General features: G+C 40.4%; 1 protein-coding gene across 8 annotated transcripts in view; it reads left to right on the top strand.

The window, feature by feature from the left end:
• MAP3K5 (mitogen-activated protein kinase kinase kinase 5) overlaps positions 1-24,112 on the top strand; it is a 247,245-nt gene that overhangs the window by 43,085 nt on the left and 180,048 nt on the right. The window contains exon 1 of one of the 8 annotated variants that reach the window (XM_019951638.3): positions 8,320-8,344. The exons of the other annotated variants lie outside the window; for them this stretch is intronic. The gene's annotated coding sequence lies outside the window, so the exon portion shown is untranslated. Of the gene's footprint in view, positions 1-8,319; positions 8,345-24,112 lie in introns of those variants that run through there. 8 annotated transcript variants of the gene reach the window in all.

Genomic DNA, 24,112 nt, shown 5'->3' with positions numbered 1-24,112 from the left:
CCTGCTGTCCAGGGGCCACAGCGGCTTTTACCTCCAACTAGGTGTTTTCCAGTTTATAGTTGGGTCACACTGGGGCGTAGGTGATTTTATGTGGCTAAATCAGAATGATAATGTAAATGTATATTGTTCTATGCAATGGAGTCCTCTTTTGATTATCTTACTTGCTTCAGAAAACAAACAGATGTGGCAGTGTAGTCCTCTGTCTTTCACAGTTGAGGCAACTCCTCCTTGGAGAAGGGTATTTGACTTGGCCAGAATAAATCGACTGGTGGAGTAGGAAGTCGAACTCACCTCTTCTGAATCCCAAATAATCCAGGCTTTTCCCCAGTATACTACAGAGAAAACCATGAAAAAACCAGTAAGATAATAAAATTGGTTCAAAGGATAATTTGAAGAGCAGATACTACACACACATACACACACACACACGCGCACGCACACAATCAGGAATGCTGCAATGAAATTGCTGATAGATGCCAAACTGCTAATGTACTGTAAGGCAATTCTTTTTTTTTTTTTTTAACATCTTTATTGGAGTATAATTGCTTTACAATGGTGTGTTAGTTTCTGCTTTACAACAAAGTGAATCAGTTATACATATACATATGTTTCCATATCTCTTCCCTCTTGCATCTCCCTCCCTCTCACCCTCCCTATCCCACCCCTCTAGGTGGTCACAAACCCCCTAGCTGATCTCCCTGTGCCATGCGGCTGCTTCCCACTAGCTATCCACCCTATGTTTGGTAGTGTATATATGTCCATGCCTCTCTCTCACTTTGTCACAGCTTACCCTTCCCCCTCCCCATATCCTCAAGTTCATGCTCTAGTAGGTCTGTGTCTTTATTCCCGTCCTAACCCTAGGCTCTTCATGACATTTTTTTTTTTTTAGATTCCATATATATGTGTTAGCATATGGTATTTGTTTTTCTCTTTCTGACTTACTTCACTCTGTATGACAGACTCCAGGTCCATCCACCTCACTACAAGTAACTCAATTTTGTTTCTTTTTACGGTTGAGTAATATTCCATTGTATATATGTGCCACATCTTCTTTATCCATTCATCTGTTGATGGACACTTAAATTGCTTCCATGTCCTGGCTATTGTAAACAGAGCTGCAATGAACATTTTGGTACATGACTCTTTTTGAATTATGGTTTTCTCAGGGTATATGCCCAGTAGTGGGATTGCTGGGTCGTATGGTAGTTCTATTTTTAGTTTTTTAAGGAACCTCCATATTGTTCTCCATAGTGGCTGTATCAATTTACCTTCCCACCAATAGTGCAAGAGTGTTCCCTTTTCTCCACACCCTCTCCAGCATTTATTGTCTCTAGATTTTTTGATGATGGCCATTCTGACTGGTGTGAGATGATATCTCATTGTAGTTTTGATTTGCATTTCTCTAATGATTAATGATGTTGAGCATTCTTTCATGTGTTTGTTGGCAATCTGTATGTCTTCTTTGGAGAAATGTCTGTTTAGGTCTTCTGCCCATTTTTGGATTGGGTTGCTTGTTTTTTTGTTATTGAGCTGCATGAGCTGCTTGTAAATTTTGGAGATTAATCCTTTGTCAGTTGCTTCATTTTCTCCCATTCTGAGGGTTGTCTTTTGGTGTTGTTTATGGTTTCCTTTGCTGTGCAAAAGCCTTTAAGTTTCATTAGGTCCCATTTGTTTATTTTTGATTTTATTTCCATTTCTCTAGGAGGTGGGTCAAAAAGGATCTTGCTGTGATTTATGTCATAGAGTGTTCTTGTAAGGCAAGTCTGTAAGTATAAATGTTGGAGTCATCTATTCTATAAGGTGGAAATCAATTGTATCTCTACCAAACAATATTCATTTGTATCGCTGTGGACAAGTATTATTTGCATTACTATCAGTTTTATACAACTTAACGTTTATCCCAAAAGCATTATAAAATGGTTTTATCACTAGAAAGACAGTCAAAGGTGCTTTTTTTTTTTTTTTAAATCAGATAGTTCCCAGAGGATGCCTTGACCAGAAACAAGTCAGAAATACACCAGTGTGTTGCTTGCAGTGTCTGCAAACCCAGCTTCATTCATATACTAGGAAATCATCATTACTAACAGGAACTTCAGTAGTCTAGATCACTCCAAACAGGTTTATTTTTTGGAGGGAAAAAATGCATATAATATTTTAGAGGGCTGGCAAATTGCTCTAAGACTCCACACACCAAATATGTTACTTTGATCTTGTAATTTAAGGCAAGTCATACGCAAATGAACACCGTGTGTTACTGAGTGCCAGGTGCCGTGCCAGTCACTCTACATGCCTGAACTTATTCAGTCTTTATGAGGCAGATAATACCAGTGGATCAGTTTTACACATGGGGAAACTGAGACCCTGCAGAGTTATCCACTTTCCCAGTGCCACTTGGTAGAACCAAGTTTTGAACCTAAGACTGTCTGATCCCAGAGTCTGTTCATTTTTAATTATGCTCTCCTGTCTGCTAGAAATAAATTTTCTGTTTGAGAACATTTAAATTACAGTCTTCTCATCAGTAGACATTTGTTGACTACTTAAAATCTGCAAGATTTCTTCCTAAGGTCTGCACAGAATTATGTTAAGAGTGCAATTTCTGCCTTTTATGGTCTTACAGTCTGCCCATTGAATTCAACAATTTAATAAATAATTATTGGGAGCCTACCACATGCAAGGTGATGCTCTAAGTAGTGAATAAGTGAAACATCCAAGGAAATTTTTTAAGGACTTCACAATATGGATGATATCATTAAACTGGACACATGAGAACAATGTTCATTACTGCTATAACAGATGTGAAAATGCATTGAAAATAATAATCTTACACACCTGTAAACTACGCGTTAGGCTCTTCACTTTATTTTTATATGAAATCAGTATCATGTTCCAAAATTATTTAAATAAATACCCAGATTTTATTAAAAACCTTTAAGGTCTTTTATAAATTTTGACAAAATCTATTAAATTGACTTCAAGGAAGAATTTTTTTATATAATGACTCATAGAAACAAGTGGAGCTATTACTTGAGACTTAGAATCTTTTTTCTTATATACTGTTTCTACAGTAGTGGAATTTGATCTGTATTTAAATTCTCTTGTATTAATCCTTTCAGTTTGTGAAAAAAATTGAGGCTATTTTAGGTAATTGCAACATGCCAACAATGTAGTATCAATTTAGGATTCCTTAGGCATATAGTCCATGATAAAATTGTGTTACTGGCTTGTTGATAATGCCTGGGGCCTATGTATGGTCCTTGGTTGACAGAAAATAGTCAGCTTGAATGCCAAGTTACTGAGTGGCTGGGCAAGAATGAAGATCGTAAACAAACAAACAGAATTCCATTTAGAGAATGGAATCTAAATGGCAGACACGTATTAGATACCTTGTTGATGCTTGCAGAACCAGATCTGTGTTATGGTATACATAAAAATGACTAAGGTTGAAATCTGGGCGACCTTTGAACTTTCTAAGCAACATTATGAATGTACACTTTATGTAACCTTTCTAATTCTTTTTTTAATGTTTATTTATATATTTATTTATTTATTTTTGTCTGCGTTGGGTCTTCGATGCTGCATGTGGGCTTTCTTTAGTTGCGGTGCGTAGGCTTCTCACTGCAGTGGCTTCTCTTGTTTCAGAGCATGGGCTCTAGGCACGCGGGCTCAGTAGTTGTGGCTCGCAGCCTCAGTAGTTGTGGTGCACGGCTTAGTTGCTCCATGGCATGTGGGATCTTCCCAGACCAGGGCTTGGACCTGTGTCCCCTGCCTTGGCAGGCGGATTCTTAACCACTGCACCACCAGGGAAGTCCTCTAATTATTTTTGAGTCACATACATACAGTTGATGTATGTTAGTTCTACCAAGACAATTTCTAGATTTTTAGGAATTGGTCTTGGGAAACTAGCTTTGGTTGATCCAGTGAAAATTCAGATCTTTGGATCTAGATAGTCGGATTTTAGCTTTTCAAAACTAACTCTTGGTCAGATTACTGTTTACTATTTATATACACTCAGAGTAAGAAAAGATTTCTAGACTATGTAGAGTGGCAGAGTCTGGCTTTAAAACCTAATGTATCTGTGTGTGTGTGTGTGTTGCAAAACAGAGTTGGGGTGTAAGTTGCTTGGCTTGATCTAGTGAAATTCGAGAACAATGCTGTAGCTTGCACGTGAGTTACGACAATAGTTGGCCTAACTTTTCTTGCCCAGCAACTTAGTGCTGCCAATAGTTTACGTGCTTAAAGTACACTTGGCAGTTGGTAAATCTGAAATAAAGTTGGAAAGGAAATGCTAGCCTAGACTCTTAATAGAGTCCTAGACTCTTCTTTCCTTTATAACTCAGTAGTGTAGAACATTTATTTGATCATTAAATATGCCACATGAGTGGGTTACCCAAGGACTGATCCTGCTGTGTTTACTAGTGTCAACCTGCAAATCTGCATTTGTGTTGTTTCCAATGTCTAAAATTAAGGGTTGTCAGCATTATGAAATCTTTGCACAGTCAGCTCTGCTTTTGACTTAACATTTAATTTCCAGGAGTACTTTGGTAGTGTTTCCTGGTCCATATGGCGTGTATTCAAATGAGTGACGCACTTGGTCATAAGTTTTTATTTGGATTGATTTATGTCACACCAAGGTATAAGTGACAAAAGTTCATATTTATCACGAACATAGTATGTTTCCAAATCTCACTTTTTAAGGTTCTTTTGAAGAAATGAGTTAGATGCAAAGATGGACTAGTGAAGAAGTAAATTGCAGGAGCGTTTCCAAGCTGCTAACATGTAAATATTCATTAGCGTTCATTAATGACAGGGTTAAGGCTTGGTTTGCTTGGATTTACAGAAAATTTAAAAGTCCAGACAGAATCCTGTTCTCGATTCTTTGTTTAAGGCAACAGAAGTCAGAAAAAAGGCAGACAAGAATTGTAGGTGACTGAGCTCAAGTAACCTCTGTGTAGTTTTATGGTTACATTTATAACTGTCATTCGATGCCCATTTATGAAATCTCAGAGAAGGTAAAACCTTGATAGCACGAGAGTGACACTTTTCTGTGTCAGCCAAATCTCTTATACACTTGGAACCAAAGTTAAGATATTGCTCTATCTCTCTGGTTTGCCTCCAACATTGAATCATATTTTCACTGTTTGGTGAAAGGGAGATAAGTAATGGAAAATCGCTACTTCACAATTTCCAAGCTGCTCAGAGCTCAGGACTCTGCGTTTAATAAAACTCTGTTTTATTAAAGAAGCAGGTTTCATCTTGTTAAATATATAGTGAACATTCTTCGTGATTGATAATCTCTTGATTATCCAAGGCTGGTATCTTCTTCTTATTACCTCTTTCCATTCATTGTTAATCTTGGAATAGCCCAAGAGGGACTAGACACCATCCTTAGCAGCAAGTTTGTTCACACAAAAGCCATTGCCACTGTGTTGTGACACTGCTTGGGAATTTTGAACAAAATTGTACTATGATATTTATGTGTTGTCGTGCCTTCATTTTCCCAGACCACCACTCTTTAATAGGTTTGTGCTTTCCTATGAAAATATCATTAGACATGTTGGAGTAAGTTTGCAGAGACAGATGTATGAAGCAGCCCTGATTTTTCTGTTTTCAAATTCCACTTTTTTGGGTTGGTTCTCCTTTATTTCTTTGCCAGGGGAGTAAGAGCATGTTCCCTAAACAGAGTTCTGTGCCAGAGGATAAGCCAACTTAATTTGAGACGATTTTCTAAGAGCATTAAAGGAGAAAAAAAAAAGCTATGATTGGAGAATCCAAGGCCCTAATCTGCTTTCAGTTTTCAGTTACCTGGTCTAAATTGTGAAAGCTCCACCTAAGACTTGAACTGGCCTATGAGCTTCTGATGACTTTATATTTAGTCTATGAGAATTACCTTCTCAAGTCTTTTAATTGTCTGCTTTAACCACAGAAGAAAGTATTGCCCAATATTTGAGCTATAATATGTGGTCACCAGGGAAATTCCTTCCTGAATCCAGCATATTGCATAGTTATTTATGAGCTGGAGCTTAGCATTCTTTTTTATTTAAGCTAAGAATAATCATGGAACTCTTTAACTTTCTATTTTTTAGCCCTTCTTTAAGATCTGTGTAATTTTTTATTGATGTTTATGTTAGTCTATCTGTTACCTCTTAAAATAATCTCTTAAGAACTATTAAATACATCTTAATTTGTTTACTTGATTCTTTGGAGGATATAAAAAAAAACTGTTGCTCCGTAAGTGTTGCATCATATGGGAAATGACTAAGAAGGAACAACCGAAGAAGTCAAGTCCAATGTTAGAGGATCATGAGAAATCCTTTGTTAGAAAGGTCTGACATAGAAGAAGCAGTTTCAGGTACTTTAAAGGATCATTAAAGTATAATTCCATGTCTCTTTTCCTTGTCTGTCTTGTTTATCCTGCATCTCTAGTACCTAATACAGTGCTTGGCACTTAATAGGCACCTGATAACGTATTGACGGATTGAATGAATGAATATTGCATTTTCCCTTAGTGGTGTTTATTAATTGATTTTGATATCTGTCTTTTCTACTTTAGTGTGAGTGAAGTTCCTAGGTGGCAAAGATCACGTTTTATGGATCTTGACATCCCCCAGGTCTTCTGTATCTGTACTTGACCTATAGATCTGTGCTTGATCATGAAGTGGCCGCACTTACTGAATTCAGTGAAATCAACCCTTCTGTTGAGGGGCTCACAGTCCAGTGCAGGAGACCAGCTATAAAGATAGAGTAGGGGCTTCCCTGGTGGCGCAGTGGTTGAGAGTCCGTCTGCCGAGGCAGGAGACACGGGTTCGTGCCCCAGTCCAGGAAGATCCCACAAGCTGCGGAGCGGCTGGGCCCGTGAGCCATGGCTGCTGAGGCTGCGCGTCCGGAGCCTGTGCTCCGCAGCAGGAGAGGCCACAACAGTGAGAGGCCCGCGTACCGCAAAAAAAAAAAAAAAAAAAAAAAAGAGTAGGCTATGCTGATTGCCGATTGCTAATTGCTATATTAGAAGTTTATTTAAAGTGCTTTGAGAACACAAGTGACAGAGGATTCTTCTGGGGAAGAGGGGAGTGTGGAGGAGGTTGGCTAAGGCTTTGGATAGAAGATGATATTTGAATTGGGTTTTGAAGGATAACAGTGAAAGCACTTATTACATGCCAGGCATTTTAAATTCTGAGAATAAGTGAGACTCCCCAAAAGAAAGAGGTAGAATAAAAAGAGGGCCTATGGTGGAACAGAGACAACACCAGCATTTAAAGATGGACAGAGGAAGGCATCAACTCGTGAGAAAGCGAAGTTGTCAAGAGGTAAGACAAGGGACGGGGGAAAGTTCAGAGAGTGGAAGAGAGAGGAAAAGAGTGAGCTAGCTGAGAGCGACAGGAAGAGGTCAGAAGTCAGTAAAGTTGGATGTTTCAGAGAAATAGCTGGACTTGGAGATTAGAAAGCCCCTGATAACTTTTGCCAGAGCAATTTCAGGAGAGTAGGTGGTGGTGGTTGTCTGGAATAGTGTCTCTGAGTGATTGCTGGTGAACAACGGGAGGCGTATAACCAAGAGTAGTTTTTAAAGAAGTGTGTTGCAAATGAACCCGTCTACGAAACAGACTCACAGACCTAGAGAACAGACTTGTGGTTGCCAACGGGGTGGGGCTGGGGGAGGGGTGGGCCGGGAGTTCGGGTTTTACAGCTGCAAACTGTTACATACAGCGTGGATAAACAACAAGGTCCTACTATCTAGCACAGGGAACTGTATTCGATATCCTGAGATAAACCATAATGGAAAAGAATATGAAAAAAGATGTATATATATATAACTGAATCACTTTGCTATACAGCAGAAATTAATACAACCTCATAAATCAACTATACTTCAATTTAAAAAAATAGATAAATAAAAATAATTTAAAAAAATAAACCAATGTGTTGGTGAGAGAAGCAGAAAGAGAAGGCAGCTGCTGGCAGCAGTGTACCCTGCTCCCAGGCTAAGGGACCTTGCCTGGTCCTGCCGGTGTTTATGCCTTAGAGACACGATGAGGTCAGTAAGCCTTTGTGGGCTCAAGTATTTAACATTGTTTCTGGGGGAATGTAGAATACAAATTCTCAACCACCTTCTTCCTGAAAGAACTTCGGAGTGTGACCCTTTGTAAATGTACTTGTTTTCTTGGCTAATTGTAATTAGCTGAAAGTAGAGTTGCTTTTCCTTGTGAAATTCTGTAACTTAGATAATAAATTTGAATTCACAGTGATACAGCTTAAGTTGAGTGTTCTTTACTGGTGGAACTCAGTTTACAGAAGTGTTGGACTTGTTCAGGAGGTGAAAGTGTTCACTAAGAAAATGGATAGCTCCGGCTAGGTAAGTTTTTCATTCTTTTCTCTCCAATGGCTGGATTTCATAGGTTTTTGAAGCACAAAGAATAAGAACTGAGATCAAAAATGCTTTTGTTATTTCCTCAGCCACTTGAAACACTTCATTGCATATAACACTGGCCACTTTTAAGTAAAAATGATTCTTTCTTTAAAAGAGATCTTTTTTACTTAGTGCCATCTCACCTCGTAAACCTACACTGGAAACAAATTTTTTAAAAACTCTGACTACTTTTTAGGCTTTCTTCACCTTAGTTTCCAGTCACTCCCGAGTGGAGAGCTGCTCTGACTACAGTACTGGTATAAACCCTGGATTACTTTGAAGGTGCTCTCACTACCAGACAGGCTCCTTCCCTTGTATTCTTTGTCTATTTGTCCATTCCAAAAGAAGCTCTCCTCCCTCAAAAAAAATCTTATCTGAATACTTACTATCGCTTTACTGGCTTATCTTGGAATCATCTCCCTTCAGCCTTATCTTTTTTGCATCCAGTGAAGGACACATGTGTCTGATGTTGACTCATGTTTCTGATGATACCCCCTTAGCTCTTTCGTGTAATACTTACTGGAGTAGGAGAGAGAAGGGACACATTTACTTACAAACATTTGCTTAGAAACATTTCGTTTACCTAAGGATGACTTTACCAAGGATTAAGTTCTCTCTCTCTCTCTCTTTCTTTCTCCCTCTCTCTGTCTCTCTTTCTTCCTTTCTCTTTCTTTCCTTTAGTAAAAAACCATTACAGAGCCCAATCTTTTAAAAACTTGTTTCGAAAATCAGTTCTCAGGGTGAAACTTGAATTTTCTAAAAGAGCATTTCCAAAGAAAACATATTTTAAAATATTGGGTTGTCAAGATAGTACAGAATCTTCTAATAGTAATAATAATATTATTATTATTTGATAATAATAGTGGTAATTACAATAAATAAAAAGATTAGAGTAGAAAGGTTTAGTTGTACAGGTTTCTAGTAACAATATGGGGGATTAGGTGGATTTCATTCCTTTAGTCCCTGTGAAATGAACAAAATGCCTTTTTGGGTGTCAGATGTTTCCCTACTATGTCTTTTTAGCTCAGAACTCCCTAGCTGTAGCTTTAACTGTCTGATGTATACTCCACATCTGCTGTGATCCCACAGATAACCTTCAAACTCATTTCCCTACAGAAATTGGTCCCCTCCTCTAGTTCCTAACATCTCATTAAATGGCACTCAATTGGGACTTCCCTGGTGGTCCAGTCATTAAGAATCTGCCTTCCAGTGCAGGGGACGCGGGTCCCCTCTCTGGTCAGGGAACTAAGATCCCACATGCTGCTGGGCAGCTAAGCCTGCGTGCCGAACTAGAGAGCCCACGTGCTGCAATTACTGAGCCCGCACACTGCAACTACTGAGCCCAAGTGCTCTAGAGCCCATGTGCCACAACTAGAGAGAAGCCTGCACGCTGCAATGAAAGATCCTACATGCCACAATGAAGATCCTGCGTGCCACAACTAAGACCCAATGCAGCCAAAAAAAGAGAGAAAAAGAAAAATGGCACCCAGTTTTCAAAACCAGATTCTTTTTTAATTTATTTTATTTTATTTTATTTTTTTGCGGTACGCGGGCCTCTCACTGTGTGGCCTCTCCCGTTGTGGAGCACAGGCTCCGGACGCACAGGCTCAGCGGCCATGGCTCACGGGCCCAGCCGCTCCGCAGCATGTGGGATCTTCCTGGACCGGGGCACGAACCCGTGTCCCCTGCATCGACAGGCGGACTCTCAACCACTGCGCCACCAGGGAAGCCCTCAAAACCAGATTCCTTTAAAATAATCATGAATTATATACATGTTAAGAATATCAGTCCTTTGTTTTTCCCAATCTATTACTTTATTTCCCTAGTTTGATGTTTAGTTTAATTTTTGTCTTAATTCTTTACATATTTTTATAGTCAAAACTATTATCTTTTGTGAATTCTACTGTTGCTTTTAAGTGTAGATTCTTGCTTTATCTGTAGATCTGAGAATTATTTATTTGTACTTTTTTCTAGAAAATTTAAGACTTTCTTTTACACTTCCTCCTCCATCTTGAGTTAATTTTGTTGTAATGATGTAGGAAAAGTAATGTGTCTGTATGCCAATGTACTGCGATTCACAAAAGGAAACAACTTGTGAGCTAAGTGAAATTTAGCAACATGACATTTCTTTAAATAGCACTTACTGTTTGTTCATGCATGTCTGAACTACATCCGTTATTTCTGTAAGTGACCTTGTCTCTTGCTCTTAATATTACCTAATGCCTCCAGCCCATTTCTCGGAGGGAAAGATACCCCTTACATGGCTTCCCCTCCCCTTGGGGGAAGAGGCAAACTTAGTAACAGTCATTTAGTTTTTACTTTACAGAAGTCATTTACTTTTTAGTGTAGCACATTGATGTGCTTAGAGTTAGCGTTATTGCTGTATGTAGTAGCCGTCTGCTCCAAACATCCCGTTTTTCCTCATTTATTCATTTGTTCATTTGTTCATTCATTCAATAAACATTGGTTGGGTCTGCATCGTGTGCCAGACTTTGGAGAGAGAAAGTGGCTGGGACATAGTCCTCGCCCACAAAATACTCAGGTGGTGGTTGGTCTTCACTCTCCCATCTCCTCACCATTTGTTTTTCTGTTTACTGTTTCCCCATCCCACTTCTGTATATTTATCTCTTCTTTTTATTTTTTTTATTTTTTTCAATCTATTTTTAAAATTGAGATTATAACATAGACCATAAATGCACTTTTTAAAAGTGTCGAATTCAGTGGTTTTTAGTAGATTTACGAAGTGCGCCGCCGTCGTCAATATTTAATTCCAACACATTTTTATCACCTCAAAAATAAACCCTGTATCCATTAACAGTCACTCCCATGTCCCTTTCCCCTCAGTCCCTGGCAACTACTCTCTTTGGTCTCTCTGAATTCGCCTCTTCTAGATATTTCATATAAATGGAATCATACAGTATGTGGCATTTTGTGTCTGGCTTCTTTCACTTAGCATCATGTCTTCAAGCTTCATCCATGTTGTAAACAGGTGTCGATACTCCATGCCTTTTTCTGGCTGGATACTATTCCACTGTGTGGGTATATAACATATTTTGTTTATTCATCTGTTGATGGACATTTGGGTTGTTTCCACTTTTTGTCTACTATGAATAAAGCTACAGTGAACAGGTATATACAGGTTTTCAGTTCTCTTAATTATATACCTAGGGGTGGAATTGCTGGTTCACATGGTAACTGAACTTTCTGAAGAACCATTGAAACACTTTCTAAAACGGCTGTATCATTTTCTGGTACCACCAACAATGTATGAGGGCTCTAGTTTATCTCCATCCTTACTGATGCATGTTATTGTCTGTCTTTTTGATTCTAGCCATCCTAGTGGATATGTAGTGGTACCGCATTGTGGTTTTGACTTGTATTTTCTTAATGACTAATGATGTTGAACACTTTTTCATGTGTTTATGGCCATTTGTATATCATTTTTTTGAGAACTGTCTCATCGGATCTTTTGCCCATTTTAAAATTCATCTTACTGAGTTGTAATAATTCTTTACATATTCTGCATATAAGTCTCTTATCAGATATATGATTTGCAAATATTTTCTCCCATTTTGTGGGGTTTTTTTTTTGATAGTATCTTTTGAAGCACAAAAGTTTTAAATTTTGATAAAGTCCCATTTATCTATCTTTTCTTTTGTTGCTTGTACTTTTGGTGTCTTAACATAAGAAACTGTTGCCCAATCTGAGGTCACGAAGACTTACACCTATATTTTCTTCTAAGAGTTTTATAGTTTTTGCTCTTGAATATAGGTCATTGATCCTTTCTGAGTCAGTTTTTATATAACATGTGAGGTAAGGGTCCAGCTTCATTCTTTTGCATGTGGATATCCAGTTGTCTCAGCACCAGTTATTGAAAAGACCATTCATTCTTTCATCATTGAATTTTCTGGCGCTCTTGCCAAAAATCAGTTGACTATAAAAGCATGAGTTCATTTCTTGATTCTGTTCCATTGATCTGTATGTTTATCCTTATGCTAGTATTGTATAGTCTTGATTACTTGAGCTTTGTATTAAGTCTTGAAAAGGAAGGAACTTTGAAAAGGAGTATGAGGCCCCCAACTTTGTTCTTCTTTTTCAAGACTGTTTTGGCGATTTTGGTTCTCTTTGTATTTCCATATGAATTTTAAGCTCGTTCATTTTTGCAAAAAAGACAGTTGGGTCTTCTTACTATTTTTAACTGTCCTTTCCTTTCTCTTTAAAATGTTTCCCTTCCTGTTTCTCTTGCCTTTCTTGGCTTCTGTGACAGCCAGTCTCAACTTTTGCTTTTTATTTATTGGCTATTGGACTGATCATGGAACCATGGATTGCAGAGTTTTCAGGTTTTGGGCATTTATTGTCATTGTCGTACTCAGGGTTGGATAGATTTCACTTCCTCCCTGGCTTCTTTTCCTCCTTTCTTTGTTTCCTTTCTCTTTTCCTTCTTCCCTCCTTCCTTTCATCCTTCCTTCTTGTGGGTTTGGCACTTATCAGAATTAGGGATGTTGGTAGAGTCTGACTTCAGAATAAATGGGGAATCACTACTTACCTCTGTCTGCTTATTACTTAAAATTTAAATATTTAAATGTGAAAAGTCAAATATTTCTTGAATTGTGGTGATAAACTTATGATTTGGTTTCTTATACAAAAAATAGAAAATCTGGTTTTTATAAGAAAAAAACATTAAAATGTTAATTTTCCTATAACATACTTGTTAGTCCATGCTCTCTTTAAAAATAATCCCAGTCTGTAAATATTTCCAGGTTTAGCACTCTGTGTTTTGCAGACAACATCTTAGTGTTAAGATATTAGATGAAGGAATGGAGTTTATTATAGGTTTAACCTGCCCAGTATGGTCTTATGTTGGTGTAATGTGAAACCTTCTCTGAACTGTTGCCTTAACTTGGGCAATCACATTGACAAGCTCTTTGCTCTGTAAATCTCTTAATGACCTCTCTCCCCAACCACAGATTCCAACCTGTCTAGTTCTGTTGAGCCAGATATCCTACTACCTAGTACCCTAAAACGCAGTTGTTGACTGCTGTGTCTGGTAATGAAGGGAAGAGTCAAAACTCCGGTAATCTATCAGTCTGTTCGTTACCATGGGTGAATCAAGGTAAATCGAGTGTGGAAGTACGGAACAGCAAGGGCACAGACTTGACCTACTTGGCTATGAGACCAGTGGTGCCCAGCTGTTTTAGTTTTTAAATTGTGAAGGATGACCCAGAGGTCATCCTTACGGTCAATTCTTTGCTGAGTTATTGCTTGGCCTTGTTCGAAGGGGAAACTAGAGCTTCAACTCAGAAACACACCCTGCAGAACAGTTGGTGTGGATTTGCGGGTGAGGTATTTAAGCGGACAGTGTCTGACTGCTCCCCGGGGTGGGGATGGGGGTTCTGGCTTTACCTGCAGCTTCCTTGGTTTTATGCTGTACCAGGTAGATTCCTGCCCACCTCATGACCTGTGGCACAGCTGGGAGGGCTCATCAGGGTTAGGGACTGTTTCTTGGAATGTTCACATTGGGGATTTCTGTCTCCACTGATCAGAGGACTAGAAAAAAAAATCATGTCTTCCTCATGAAGGGAGGGAAGCCATATACTGTAATGATGGAAACATGGACTGTGGCTCTGACAGACCTCTGTGTTTGAGCTTTGACCCTGCCACTTACTGGTTCTGTGTTCTTCTCTAAGCTTTATTTTCTCGTCTGTAAGACGGAGGTCAAAACAGTCACTGCCTTATAGATCTACTGAGAAGGTTAGATGGAATCGTGCAGGCAAGGATCTTTGCACAGTGCCAGGCAGGTCGTAGACTGTTGGAATAAAAAGGACTTTTTAGAGACCATTTAATCCAGTACTTAATCTGATGCTTGAATCTAACAAGAGGCTCTTAGATGCGCTTTTATTATGTTGCTATGTTGCCTTATAAATTTGATTGTCATGGTGGTGGGGACATCTAATGATGACTCCTGACTTTGTTAAGATACTGTTGAAAAAGTTCCCCATTGCCTGGGCATTTGGGGCTGGGAGAGCGACGCAGTCCTGGAAGCAGATGTGTGGCAGTCGTGGTGCCCAAAGTGACAGATTTGCAGGGAGCCCCGAGGTGACCCCACAGAGTTCACACATTTCAGTTCCCGAGACATGGTGGGAAGAACACATGCTTTAGGGTTAGGAGGCTTGCTTTGAGTTTCAGTTCTGCCTCACATATCCTCTCTGCGATGAGAAAGCCTATAGTTACCATCGTTTTGAGGATTAACCGAGAAAGTAGACAGGAAAGGAGCGGGCAACATTTATATATTCACAGTGACGATTTATTATTTTGAGAAGTGTGTGTTTCACTTTTCTGCATACTAAACCGTACAAAATGCAGTGGCTTCTAACAACAATCTGTTATTATCCCTCACAACTTAGGGCGTTGACTAGGTTCCTCTGGGTGGTTCTTCCGTTTCATGTGTAGTTGGTTGGGTCGGCAGTCATCTAGGGGCTGGACTGGGCTAGAATGTCCAGGAAGGCTCATTCCCATTCCTGGATGTTGGTGTGGGCTCTCTGCAGTGGCCTCAGTTCTCTTCTTGTGGCCTCTCCACACGGCCAGGTTGGACTTCTCACATGGTGTTTGCATTCTGAGATGGAGTGTTTCTCAGAAGAAGGAAGTGGAAGCTGTTAGTTCTCTTATGCTTTGGTCTCAAAATTCTCAGGACTTTGGCTGCATTTTGTCAGTCAAAGCAGTCACAGTGCCAACCCAGACTCAAGAGGAGGGGGATAGCTCAATGGGGAAGTGGGCACGTGCACACCGAGGGGTAAGGAATTGATGGTGGTGGTCTTTGGAAACATCCACCAAGCTTGAATGTCCTTGTGTACTTCACACCATGTGGGTGTGCACATGTGCAGGGGGTTGATCCCCAAGTCAGTAGCTCTCTGCCTGCTTCGCTTCCATGTAGTAGCTAAGTCATGGAGAGAACCAAGGCCTGAGCCTCAAGGAGAGTCATTGAATTTTGAGAAAGAAGCAATTAAAACTCAAAATGGAAGGTACCTGAATGGATTCAGCAAGAATATGCTTTACATGGAAAACATTTTTCCCCTATAAAAAAACTTATTTTTTCTCTACAGATAGGGCTGCTAGGAAATTTGCTGTCAAAATACTTTCCTGAGACTTTTTGCTATCCACCAGAAGAAGGTTTGTCTGAAAGCTGACCTGGTTCCCCACATATTTGGGTCTATTGGGATTAGATGGTTGAACAGAGACTGGACAGCTGAAAATTTGCCCTGGCTGCTGCTTGAAGTGGACAAGGCAGTGAACAACTTGATGAAAATCCAGTTTATACATCCAAGGCTCCAGATCTCTTTTATTCATTCATTGGCCATGCTGCGGCTTGTGGGATCTTTGTTCCCCGACCAGGGATTGAACCCACGCCCTCAGCAGTGAAAGCACGGAGGCCTAACCACTGGACCGCCAAGGAATTCCCCAAGACTCCAGATCTCTTTTATTCATTCATTGGCCATGATGTGGCTTGTGGGATCTTTGTTCCCCGACCAGGGATTGAACCCACGCCCTCAGCAGTGAAAGCACGGAGGCCTAACCACTGGACCGCCAAGGAATTCCCCAAGACTCCAGATCTTAACTCACTCGTTATGCGAAAAAGAGATTGATGCTTTTCAAAAATCTATGCAAATTAACATGCATCCAAGACTTACTACCCCATCTCAGCTTTGGGAATGGACAGGATTTGTTGTTTTTTCCCTCTAGCTGTGCAGAAGGCAAGGCAAGGAAGGAGTAGGGCCACAGAGAGGACCAGGTGGTAGCAATGGCCTGGCCATTAACCAAGAGACCTCAGGAGGCTGGGAATAAGAAGGGGGAGAGACCTTCCCTTAGGGTCAAGTGCAGATACATGTGGTTCATGGACCGGTTTAATCTGCAGGCAACGTGCCTATCCCTAGAGAGGTTTGCAGCCAGCATTAATGTTTCCAGAGCGATAAAGACAAGAGTACAGGAGGTACTTCCCTTGGTGCTTTCCACCTGTTGAATTCTACGTGGCTTTAGAAACTCGACTAGAAGTTTACTTTTCTTTTTGTACTTTCCGTAATCTAAGCTCTCCTCCTGCCTTGCCCTCCCACACTCTCTGCCTTATTTCTGGTGCCATCCATGGATGGCTGAACCAGTGACGAGCATGTGCCAACCTCTCTTTCTAATCTTTGCCCACAGAAAACCCGAGAGTCACGTGCAAACATCGGCAGACAGTTCTTGGCTGGGTATCCTATCAAACGTACTGTTTATATTTGGAAAAAGCATTGGTTCTTCTACTTGGCAAACAAAGTGTGTCCAGCGTTAACCATACAAAGTCAGGAGCTCTGTTGTTCTGTTGGTTCTTTCCCATACCCACTCCCTTCCCCATTTGCTGCCCTGCCTCTTTCTTGCAACTCTTCTCTGGCGGAGCCATCAGTATAGATTTTCCTTTCTTATTTTTGTTCCTCGATCCAGATGGACAGTGTTGTCCTCTGCTTAAATTAGAAACCGAAAGTATATGCCTGCCTTCCTTTAAGGTCATGGATTTTAAATTCAAAGAAGTTGAAGTCTTAATATTAAAATTATTTTGTTTCCTTTTTCTAGCACCTTGTTGGTCAACGAAGACACTAGCAATCTTGAATTTTTGGTAGAATTGCGGACTGAGCCAGTCTTCCCCAAACGCATTCATTCTATCTGTCTTTGCTCTCAAGAGGGCCGTTTGGTGGCTCACTCTTTTTACCTTCCTTCTCCATCACTTCTCTTTTGCGTTGTCTGAGTAGTTGCTAAGAAATGGCTTTTTTCTTCTTTTTTAAAATAAATTTATTTATTTATATTTATCTTTGGCTGCGTTGGGTCTTCATTGCTGCACGCGGGCTTTTTCTAGTTGCGGCAAGCAGGGGCTACTCTTTGTTGCAGTGCGCAGGCTTCTCATTGCAGTGGCTTCTCCTGTTGCAGAGCACGGGCTCTAGGTGCACGGACTTCAGTAGTTGTGGCACGTGGGCTCAGTAGTTGTGGCTCATGGTCTCTAGAGCTCAGGCTCAGTAGTTGTGGCACACGAGCTTAGTTACTCCGCGGCATGTGGGATCTTCCCAGACCAGGGCTCGAACCCGTGTCCCTTGCGTTGGCAGGCGGATTCTTAACCACTGCGCTACCATGGAAGCCCCAGAAATGGCTTTTTAACCAGTGCAGTTTCTTGCTTCGGGCTCCTGACCAGCTGCAGGAGGAAACTTGTTAGCACAGCATTTGCAAAGTCTGCCCAGGTTGGGCGTCCATTTGCCTCCTCTGCAACTCCGTCTCCCAAGTCCTGTGTTTGGACCCAGATTCAGGGCTGTTTCCCTAATAAATCAAGCTCAGGGATCTCTCCATTTTTGTGTACAAATGTCATTTTCCGTTTGTTTTTCCATTTCCCCCCTTTCAAGTTCTGTAGTTTTACTGTGATGATAGGTTTTAGACCCGATGATTTCGAAAATGGGACCCAGTTCTTCTAGACTTCTTTCTTCTTCCTGCCTGGAATTTACTTCCCTCCCTTGCTGGGGAGCTCCTTTGCATCCTCTAGGCCAGTTCTGTAAACCGTTCCTCAAGCATCCCCACCCAGGCAGTTAGTAACTCCCTCTTCTGTCTTCCCACAGTGCCGGCTGCCAGGCTTCTACCGAATTTTCATGATTGGCCTCCCCGTTGAGACTGTTAGTTTTTTAAGTTAGGTTAAGGTCTGTTTTCTTCATTTTTGTGTCCCTAGTGCTCACCTGTAATAGATGTTCGATAAGTATTTCTTAAATAAATAAATAGTGCCGTTAATTAAATTCATTGAACATATGTGACTTAAGGATTTGATCATTTTCATAAGCAATACCTCATGTAAGAGCTTTATTCAGAAAATCTTTTGCCTTTTGTTCTAGCTGTTGCTCATGGCTAAAATGAAAGCGGATCAATATGTATAATGGCATGTATCTTGACATTTAGTATAGGATTTACTAGTCTTAACTGCCTTTAAGTCCTTTATTGTTTTGGGAAGGAAAAAAATAATCTAGGCTGGTGACAGTTATATGTTACTGACTGCTGACTATACTTTGCTGTTTAGGCTTGAGATGTTCTTGCCATTTTATGGCAATTTGAATATCACAATTGGATACGTTTCATTTATTTTTTTTAAGATTTATTTATTATTTATTTAATTTATGTTTAGCTGCGTCGGGTCTTAGTTGTGGCGTGCGGGCTCTTCATTTTGGTGCGCGGGCTTCTCTCTAGTTGTGGTGCACGGGTTCCAGGGCGCGTGGGCTTTGTCGTATGCAGCACGTGGGCTGTAGTTGAGGCGCGTGGGCTTAGTTGCCCCGTGGCATCTTAGTTCCCTGACCAGGGATCGAACGTGTGTCCCCTGCATTGTTAGGCGGATTCTTTACCACTGGACCACCAGTGAATTCCCCGGATGCGTTTTAAAAATACCATCGTTCTTCCACAAGATGAGGGAGGACTGATTGAATCATCTCATGTGGTTTCTATCCTGCTGTCCCTAGTGTCTGTCAGAACAGGATTCAAAAGTTAGGCAGTGATTGTAGCCCCCTCTCCTGGCTTACTGCATTTATTTGGCACTTGGAGATATAAAAAACTAGGTAAAGACTTTCAAAACCCATTCCCTGCCTCAGTAACTTAAAACATGTGTGAAAATGTTGTTTTAGCTTATTTTCATTTCCCCTTTAAAGTTCTGTGGACTTTTCCCATGTTGATAGTAGACACAGCCTGTCTTTGAAAATAGGGACTAGTTTGTGTATGGGTAGTCTTTTACCTCCTCCAACTTGTACTTTATGTATAGTTTTTAGTATAATGGCTGTTTTAGGAAACTTTCTTCTTTAAAGATCTCAGGACCGTGTTACTCTTAGGTTACAATATAGATTTTTGTTACTGATTCCTGCTTATCATGAATCAACTTCTTATGCATCTTTGTCCCTATTGTTCACCCTAGCACCTGGTGTATAGTGTTTATTCAGTAAATATTCATTGAATGAACAAGTAAATTAGGCTGTATAAAGACCAATTTACCTTCAAAAGCCTCTACTTAACAAAGGTTTGGCACATAGAAAAATAGGCAAAAAACAGGATTCCTACTGTGAATGTAAGATGTGCAGAAACTCAAAACACATTTTTATTTTCTCAGAAGGACTAACAGTTTTAATCAAGGCAGAATACACTTAAACCTAATGATTGATTATTTATAAATTATTGAAGTATAAACAAAGGCTTCACTTATGAATTGCTTCCTGCTGGTCTCTATTTTACTGACTTTTCTAGAGCTCAGGTAAGGGAGGAATAAAAATGTTTTTCTTCCAGAATCTACAGATCTGGACTGAAGGCGTTAACTACAAAAATTATTTGATACGCCAGTTGAAAATGGTTGGGTGGGAGGACAGAACCCATTTTTTAAAAATGAGAAACAAAAGGTATTATTAGTCATAGTAGTAGCTTAGAGTCCTGGAAGAATGTCTCAAAGACCTGTAAATGCAGCATAAATGCAGAGACAGTTTTCATTTTGGTTAAATTTTCATCATATAAAGTTATAAGGCTTTTAAAAAAATCATAAAAGTTAAAAATTAGAGTAATAAAAGCAAAAAATTCCAAAACTTTATTGCATAATGATTTTTTTGCAGTGCTTTAAAATATTATGTAAGAATAAACTTTGCAGGGGCTAAGAAGCTAACTTTTAAAGTGCATGAAAATTGTTTAATTTTATTTTGTTTTTTAAAAATTTATTTTTTTATAAATTTAATTAATTAATTTATTTATTTTGGCTGCATTGAGTCTTTGTTGCTGCATGCCGGCTTTCTCTAGTTGTGGTGAGCAGGGGCTACTCTTCGTTGCAATGTGTGGGTTTGTCACTGTGGTGGCTTCTCTTGTTGTGGAGCACGGGCTCTAGGGCACGTGGGCTTCAGTAGCTGCGGCACACGGGCTCAGTAGTTGTGTCTTGTGGGCTCTAGGGTGCACGGGATTCAGTAGTTGTGGCATGCGGGCTCAGTAGTTGTGGCTCGCGGGCTCTAGAGCGCAGGCTCAGTAGTTGTGGCGCACGGGCTTAGTTGCGCTGTGGCATGTGGGATCTTCGTGGACCAGGGCTCGAACCCATGTCCCCTGCATTGGCAGGCAGATTCTTAACCACTGTGCCACCAGGGAAGTCCCAATTTTAAATTTTAGTATGATGTAAGGACACTAATTTACAGTGCATTTAAGTGAAAGTAAAATCAAAATAGTATTTGCTCCTAAATTACTAAAGAACCTAATGTACCAAAATATTTAAAGAAAAGCCTTACATTGGGTGCCTGTATTAAAATAGGCATTAGTTATTTACACAAAGGCTATTACTTTAGTTCTAATACTTTTATGTAACACTCATGACTAGTTTACCACTTTAAATGGTTTCATTTTTACATTCTCTATTTTATATCTAAAATGTATTCAGATATTTCAGGGTATGAAAAGAAGTCTCTAAGATCTATAAAATGAGTTCTCTGATTAATATGTCTGATGAACTTTTAATTTTTCTAATAGGTAAAAATTTTTCTAATTTTTCCAATAGTAGCAAAAGGGGATCTTGTTAATAGTTAATATATGAATATTTCACAGATCTGTGGTGCTATCTGACAAGACAGATGACTCTTATAAAAAAATTCTTGCTTCGCAATATTTGAACAGCTCCCTTGATCTTATTTCTCTGCACACCCAGCCCTGACTCTCTTCCTGTAAGCTGTGTTGAAATTGAGATGCTGTTATAGTTGTATTTGGCTGGGTTCCTAAGGAATACGACAATTCTGCCCTGGAACTTATTTTCTTGAGAGATCCCAGAGGTAGGTATGTGGCCAGAAAATGTAACAAAGCAAAGCATCTCTTGATTATTACGTGGGGCTCTGGCCTCAAGCCGCAGTATAAAACTGGTGAGCTAGGCTGGAGCCCTTGAAGATCTCCTTCTCTGGGCTAGGTGGCTTGAATGGTTTGGAACCAAAGCAGGTCAAAGAGCCTTTCTATCAGTTTCTACCACAGCTCTGAAACCTCTGAGTTTCCTCAGGTCTTAACCCTGACTGGATGGAAGTTCATGAATGTGCTGGAGGAGCAAAAAGGAGCTTTGCTTCAAGGCCTAGAGGGGCTCTGAAGAGAAAGCCCATGTATGCACTTGAGAAAGTGTCTCCTGGAGGTGCCTTTGGGGTAATTCTTCCTGACAAGCTGGAAGAGGAAAAGGAGACCTTATCCACATACTGGACCATCAGCTCCCACGAGGCTGAAACATCTCTGATAAAATTCTTGAAAAAGTAATCTCTGCTCTCTGACTCATGTTCTTCACCTCTTATGGTTGTCTTTTCCCCCATCACTTAATAGAAATCCATCTCTTCTGATGAATCCACAGAGACTTCAAGTATCACATAATATGGCCTTTTGTCTTCATTCTCCTTAACAGGAAAGTACGTGAGGCTGACAGCTCTCCCTCTGTCTTTCTTACTGTTCTCTCATTATTTAGGATATCTGGGATGAAAAGATGGTGTCAGTCAGTTCAGGCTGCTACAACAGAATACCATAGACTAGGTGGTTTAAACAACAAACGTGTATTACTCACAGATCTGGAGGCTGGGAAGTCCAAGATCAAGGCACTGGAAGATTCAGTGCCTGGTGAGGGCCTGCTTCCTGGTTCGTAAATGACTATCTTCTCATTATGCCCTCACATGGTGGAAGGGGTGAGGGAGCTCCTTGAGGTCTTTTGGTAAGGGTGCTAATCCCATTCATGAGGGATCCATCCTTATGACCTAACCATCTCTCAAAGGCCCATTCTCCAAATGCTATCACTTTGGGGACTATGTTTCAACATGTGAATTTCAGTTTATAGCAGCAAGAAACCGTGGAGCTTATGGTACCCCTAAGGAGCTTATAGTCTAGTTGGAAAGACAGACATCCCAAAAGATCATTTCACTGTGCTCTGACATAGCCACGTTGTTAACTTTCAAGTACATATTTGCAGCCCATTCTTCCCTCCTTAGCTCCATTTCCATGTATCCAACAATCTACTGAATGAACATCTCTTCTAACCTCAAATTAATGCTGTCATCTTCTGTCTGAAACCCGTGTCCCTGGTTGTATTTTCTCTCCAGTCATTCAGACTGGACACCTCAGTGTCACCTTTGGTTCCTTACTCCTTATTCATCCATTCATCTGAGTGCCTAGCCAGCCTCTATGGATACAGAGAGCCTACAGTACTAGCTGTAGTAAGCACTGTTGCTGCGTAACACTGGGTTCATATAATTTCACAGGAAGGAAAGGTAGAGAATCCAGCGTTCATAGGAGAAAAAGCAAAAAGGCCTCTATTACTGTTTTATGGGTTGATGACTCAGATTTTTTTAAATTAATTAATTTATTTATTTTGACTGTGTTGGGTCTTCGTTTCTGTGTGAGGGCTTCCTCTAGTTGTGGCGAGCAGGGACCACTCTTCATCGTGGTGCACGGGCCTCTCACTATCGCGGCCTCTCTTGCTGCGGAGCACAGGCTCCAGACGCGCAGGCTCAGTAGTGGTGGCTCATGGGCCTAGTTGCTCCGTGGCATGTGGGATCTTCCCAGACCAGGGCTCGAACCCATGTCCCCTGCATTAGCAGGCAGATTCTCAACCACTGCGCCACCAGGGAAGCCCTCAGATTTATTTAAATACAGGCTTCCCACATACGAAAAATTATCTAAAATGTAGGCATTCTTTTGTATAGCATTTGTGGTCCCCCAGTAGGTCTTAAGAAAATGTCACTCAATAAACAAGCAGACAAGTAAACAAATAATGACTCCCTGTTGGGATAAGTACCATGAAGAAAAAATAAGACAGCATAGGGCAGAGGTGGACTAGAGCCAGGAATTGTAGGTGGAGGGGCAAGAATTACGAGGAGGTGGTATTGAGACACAGAGCCTGAATGATGTGAAGGAACCATGCAGAGATCTGGGAGGAGCGTGTATCAGGCAGAGCAGGCAGAACCCACCTTCTAAAGCCTACACTCGGACTTGAACCCAGATCCTCAAACCCTTAAACCTCTGCCTGACCTCTGTCTCCCTTGCCACCAGCCACTGTCCTAGCCACGCTGAAATTCTCCCTTTTCACAACTCTATGTCTTTGCGTTATTTCCTCAGTCTAGAGTGAAACCACACTTCAGAACACATCTGAAATGTCATCTATAACCCACACACTCTCCCATGCACACCTCCCTATCATATAGACCCTATTGATGCAAATTACAGTCGATTTGTTTAAAATCCTCCTCCGCCTCTAGACTGTAAGCCTTTGAAAACACAGACTTACAGATTAATCATCTCAGTAGCACCAGTGCCTAGAACCATGCTTGGGGCATGGTAGGTGCTAACAAAATTGTGGAATATTTGAATGAGTGAGAGAGAGAGGGAAGGGGAGAGGGAGGGATAAAGGGACGCAGAGAATGAATGTACAAATCTTTCTCGGAAGGTATGAAGCACCCTGAAAAAGATGAACTAAAAGTAAATAAAGATGACTTTAGAAGAAGACTAGAGATGTTTTTATAAATTGAGTTAGAACCGTGCAAGCTATTATATATAGAATGGATAAACAACAAGGTCCTACTTTACAGCACAGAGAACTATATTCAGTATCCTATGATAAACCGAAATGGAAAAGAACATGACAAAGACTGTCTATGTATGTATAACTGAATCACTTTTCTGTACAGCAGAAATTAACACAACATT

The sequence above is a fragment of the Tursiops truncatus genome, chromosome 12 (assembly GCF_011762595.2).
Source record: "Tursiops truncatus isolate mTurTru1 chromosome 12, mTurTru1.mat.Y, whole genome shotgun sequence".
In the NCBI taxonomy this organism is placed as follows: domain Eukaryota; kingdom Metazoa; phylum Chordata; class Mammalia; order Artiodactyla; family Delphinidae; genus Tursiops; species Tursiops truncatus.
This window is presented reverse-complemented; position numbering and strand designations above follow the sequence as displayed.